The following is a 6,251-nucleotide window of genomic DNA, read 5'->3' on the forward strand; positions in this document are numbered from 1 at the left end:
TTTCATGTAACAGCCTCTGAATACTATAAATAAAGGACCCAAGGATTCATTTTGAAGGATCACTTTTTCTGGAATTTGGGAGATCTAAAGAACATTTGGGGATAAATTATGGGCAAGTGAGTGTTGGGGCTTTATGCCCTAATTAAAACCCAAATTCTTTGTAATCTCATTTTATTATCAATAAAAGAATATAAGTTATTTTTTGACTTGGGCAATCACTTTGTTCGCATGTTTTATTTTCATGATTATTTGTTTAATATAAACTTCTATTAAATCCCGAACATATAGCTAATCTTATTTATAGTGACGTAATCACAGTGGATAAAAATATGATTATATGTTCAAAATAAGTTAGTCCTAAGATTAGTTAGTGCACAGGATTTACATTGACTTGCCAATCTACAATATGATCTACTTACACATTACAGTGTTATATTCTTTCTAGAACATTAGCAAAGTAGATAAGATCATGCGTATTTGTTACATCACACAGAACCGACATTGACAGTTGATAAGATATGTAAACATACTGTTATTATTTATTCTAGTCATATCATATAGTTAACCATATGTCAATTCAATCTCAATTCGGAGTGGTTAGTATTCTAACTGATTGTATTATTTGAGTTCTTTGACTTGTTCGTTACCAGCTTACCCTATAGACTAGCTCATACTTACATCTTGGGAACTCGGTAGTATAATTGAGTGGGAGTGTTAATCATAGATATGAACATCTATAGCTTCTGATGAAGAAGTGAAATGATGGTTTCCTTTTAGTTTGGTTCAAGGTGCTAAATGGTAGAGATCTCATTTCAGTAATTAATATTAGTTTACTAAAATATCATTTACAAGGAACTAAGTGTTTTAAAGATAAAATACAATGATGGGTAAAATGGTATTTTAGTCCTATCTCATTGTAGACCATCTATAGAGGATTGAGTGACAATTGTGGTTGTAACAATGGATAATTAATAGCGTATCTATATTTGTTATAGAGCATTCTATGAATTCAAGAGTTCAATTCCGAGTCTAGGAAAATAATGCAAGCCTTGATTTTAAGTCCAATGAGCTTATAATCAAATGAGAAATTTCACGGGCCTAAAACCCATGATAATTTTGACCTAGGGCTTCAAATTGGCTATTATTTTATTGATTTTTTAATTAAATTAAATGGCTTAATTGAGTCTATAAAATGAGTACTTAGAGAGAAGTCATAAGTTCAGATTTCTTAGACGACAGATAAGTTTAATCACTAGTTTTCTGATAGTTTTAGATTCTCTCTAAACACAAGTCATTTTCTAAGCCTCTTTGTTATTTTCTCTTCTTCTCTCTGTATCTATCTCATGTGTTGAGAATTTCCCACACTAGTCTAGGTGATTCTAAGGATACAATGGAAGACTGTGAAGAAATTAGAAGAACGGTTCAGTTTCTTGATAATACTCTACGACAGAAATGATTCAAGAGTTAGAGAAACTGAAGGACGGACTCTTTCATTCCGCTGCGTATACTGTAAGTATTATTGTTTTTGTTTCTCTTTGAATTCAATTTTAGAAACATGTTCTAGATTATCTCATATTAATTTGTTTAATATTAGATCTACATAAAAATAAATAAAGATCATGTATAAGTTTTCCTAATAACTGGCCCCAGAGTATTTGGTAATCTTTATTTTCATCCATGAACATGTTAAAAATTGGATTATTTGATATGTTTGAATAATTGGATGGATTTTCATGTTTTTATGAAGCATATTGATTTTATGTGATTATTAGCAATTTTTAGGTTATTTTGTAGTGTTTTATATGCTATTAATTTTTATATATGCTTTATTTTGTGTAAAACTTGTTAAAAATTAATTAGAAAATGGTTTTGTTTGAAAAAATTCTCAAATTTTTTTTTTCTCGAAATATTTGGCCTGGCTGCCCATGTGCGCGCGCATGCCCGGGCGCCACCAGCGCAGTGAACAGTACCCACGGGTACTTTTCGTCCAAAAAAAATTTAATTTTTTTTAAATTAAAGAAAAAAAAATAGTAAAAATTAATTATTTATAATCAAAACCAAAAATATCATTTTTTTATCATGTAAACTTGTTTTTTAAAATAAGATATTTTTGTTAGTTGAAATTTAAATAATTAGATATTTTTTACAAAGATTCAAATTCAAATTTAAAAATAAACTAAAAACTTAATTTAAAATTTTTTAATATATTAAAATATTATAATTAAGATATCAGATATTTAAGATATTTTATTTTAAATTATTGATATTTTATTAAATCTTTATTTTAAAATATAAATATATGTTTATTCTATAGTTTTTAATATTTAAATTATTTGAAATTTAAAATTTGTTAGTTAGATATTATCATGGATATTTGAATTTGATTAATTGTTTTGAGATATTTTATGATTGTTATAACTATTAATATTTTATTTTTTTTAAATGGTTAAAATATTTGCTTATAGTTGTAACAAGACAATATATTTTTGAAAAATAGTTAAGATATTGTTTTTAAAATTTAAAATTGGTTAAATTTTGAAAAATATCATTTTTTCAGCTAATTAATAAAATATTTTTTAATAAATGAGATTTAAATTAACTTTGGTTAATTGTTGATAAATCCTATTTAAATTAAATTAATTTTTTTTCAAATTAATATAAAACCAAGTTGATTGTTGATAAATGAAATTTAAATTAACTATTGTTAATTGTTGATAAATTTCATTTAAATTGACTTATTATTTGTAAAAGTTTAATTAATTTGAATTTTTTTGATAAATTCTAGATAATTAATTGTGGTATTTTTCCAAATGAAATAAATTGTGGTATTTTTGCATAAATTCATAGAATTGCTCATATAGTAACATGATTAGACCCATCCAATTATAACATGTCAATTTGCACTATATGTGGTATTTTTGCAATTGAGCTTAAATGCATGTAGTGGCCCATATGTTTGTTAGATATACGGTATTTTCCCAAATAAAATATTCATAAAATGATAGATTTTATTTGAGCCTATTAGAAAATGTAAAGTTTAAATTCCTCTCTTGTGGGTGATTCCACTTGTGAATGCCAATTTGCTTTGCATGACTATAATGGGTCTAATCAATTAATACCAATTAATAAAACAAATGTTTAAATTCCTGTCTTTTTAATCTTGTATGGAAGATAGAGGGCCTTTGTAGTAGGAATGACATAATGGACCCAGCCTTCCTCCATACAAGCCCAATTTTTAAGGCTCATTTATCTGAGTTGGGCTTAATTATATAGGCTCATCATATTAGTTAAACCTAAATATTAATTAGCAACAAATTAATTCTAAATTAATTGAATTTGTTTCAATGTGACACTTTAAAATTAATAGAAAATTATAGGTGCTGACCCTGATTTTGGCCAACTGACACGGAGTCAAATATGTTTGATGTGGACAAATGCGTTGAAATGAATGTGATGACAAAAATAATAAAACACACAGGAATTTATAGTGGTTCGGCCCCAGAATCTGGTAACAACCTACGTCCACTTGAACTGTTATTGATATATAATTCAAAGGAGTGATCGAAGAACTAGGGTTCAATGAGTTTCACCAACCTCTGAAGAACAAAACAATATATCAAAATATGATAACTCTAATCTCAGATAATTCGAAAGCCAAAAGTCCCTTCCTTGAGCTATCTTTCTCTATTTATAGACTCAAGGGGGATTACATTAATTTGTTACAGATATTCTTTTCTAAATAATCGGATACTCAGGAAATCATGGGAGACAATCTCGGGACTGACTAAGATCTTTATAAAATTATCGTGAGACACGCGGAATGCGCGACCATACTGGTCACAGGTAAACCTCAACCGCCTTTTGCTTGCAATATCTTTACTGGTCGGTGCCTTAGCAGAATTCCGCTAGGTGTCAGCCACGTGTCCAGAAATCACTTGCCACGTCATCCGTGCCTGTTTTTTGGATAACATTTGCCCCCCAAGTTTATTTATTACGAGCAATAAATAAAATTTTGAGGAAACGACCCTTCGGTTACCCCACCAGACCTGTCAGAACAATTCATGCAATCTTGGAAAATGTAACCTACCCTTGTCTAATCACGGCTTTTCGCTTCCCAAGTAACCTTTCGACGACTATTTCCTTTCCCCATGCTTCGAAAAAGGGGAAGCTGATGATTACTTCCTTTTAATGCTTACGGACAAAAATATATATATAGCCTCTTCAAAGTCTCCTTTTTCTTTTTACGCAAGCCATCACTCTTTCAAGAAACCCTAACACCAGATCCCCTGTCTTCTCCACGATCTTCATCTTAGTAAGTTTCTGGACTATTATGCTTTATATTTTTGCCGTGCATGCTTCTGTAGACCGACTGTTGGGTTCATTCGATTCTGGGTTGAGATGCATGTCAATGGGGGGTTTAATAGGTGATACTGTATTGAATGATATTTCTCTGTTACTAAGGAGTTACGAGTTAGTTTGATAGTTAAGATCATGACTTTAGGACGTAAAACCGAAGTAAAATTTTGATTTTTATGCTAGCTGAAAAACCAAGTTTTTCCCGCCCTAAAATGAGTTGAAAAAGCTTTTTCAAAAAACTTTTTGCTTTCACTTTTGATCTGTTTCTCAAACTGTTCGTGCGAAATTTTTTAGTCTTTTGTTAGAATGTTGTTGCATAAAAGCTTAACTTTTATACTCGACCAGCATTATTCTAAAAAACTTTCAAAATTCTTCATCCTCACCTCCCCATTCTTCTGTTTGCAGACTTTAATGCCAGATTTATGGGGAGGTGAGCGGCCCATCGACGACGATCTTCTTGCCCAGCTGCTCGAAGGCAAAGAACAACTGATCGACCGAGTTCACGAGATTCCATTTTCATGATCTTCTTCTAGACCTCATCCATCGCCACCTCAAATGGCCTGCTCCAAATCTCTAGGCAAGAAAAGACCTGACTCTGAAAACAGTACAAATTCTCCTGCCCAGCCTGATTCACAGGCTAGGGTTCCCTCGACCAGTGGTCGAGAAAATGCCGCCCCAGACCCTCGTATCCAAGTCAGGGCCCGCCCACCAGCCAAGTGACTCCTCGGATGCTTGCCAATTACCGCAGGAAGTATCCTCTTACAGGAGTCAATCTCACAATCCCAGCTGCTGACCAAAGAGCTAACCTTCCCGGGGGTGTCTATAGCGCTTGGTCCAGATATCACATAGAGGCGGGGGCTATCCTCCTTCGACATCCTTTCTATCAGGGGGTGGCCAACTATTTTGGTGTCGCCCCCTTTCAAATTACTCCAATTGGATATAGAATGCTGGTCGCACTCTATATCCTCTATAAACTTAAAAAATGGCCAGAACCCACCCCTCACGAGGTCAATTTCCTCTTCGACCTTAAGTCCAACCCTCAACAATACGGGAGGGGCTTCTTCCATCTCTGTCACCAGGAAACTAGCCGGACGTTCCTGAGTGACACTACCCACATCTCCAACGTGGGGCAGTACAATAGGGAGTATTTCCTCACGCCGGACATGACTACGGACAACCTGGCCTTTGCTCGAGGAGGTAAACGTTATTTTCACTGGTCGCTACTTTTCCTTAATAAATTCTCCCAAACCTTTCTAAAGTATACAATGCCTTTTAGGACCATGGTTACGCCCGAACCCAACACCAGACATGGTGTTGAGATCCAACGCACTGGCCAGGATGGCAGACGCAGAAAAAAGTGTCAAGTCTCTAATCACTGATGAAAATCTGAGGCTATCTGGCCTCCTGGCTCCTCGCCATGAAACAAGAGGACATGTGGTAGCAGATGCCACGGCCGAGGGGGATCCCGAGCAGCAACCCCCGGTGTCTCCTCCCCGAAGGAGGCCAACAGGGGTTACAATCAGGGAACCCACTGGCGTCCCTTCAGCAGAGAGGCCTTCTGCGCCCCAAGGCAAGGGGAAACAAAAGGCAACAGAGTCTGTCATAGACCTGGATGAATCCTCAGATGAAAACGGTATTGTTATCTTGCTTTTAAATAGCTTGCCAATTCCCTGTCACTTGTTTGATGGGGACGGTAATTTTACGTATACTCCAAATCTAGGGCCAGACTTCTTCGTGCCAGATAGTGAGTGTATGACTAATAGAGTCAGCAATATAGCGACCAGTAGTTGTAGCTCGGGTATTAAACTTTGTGACCTCTTTTCTGTTTTACCATGAATTTTCATCCGCCTTTGTCTTATTATCTGCATATTTTTCTTTATACGCAGAGATGGCTA

This window comes from Humulus lupulus, chromosome 8, assembly GCF_963169125.1.
Source record: "Humulus lupulus chromosome 8, drHumLupu1.1, whole genome shotgun sequence".
Taxonomy (NCBI): Eukaryota; Viridiplantae; Streptophyta; class Magnoliopsida; order Rosales; family Cannabaceae; genus Humulus; species Humulus lupulus.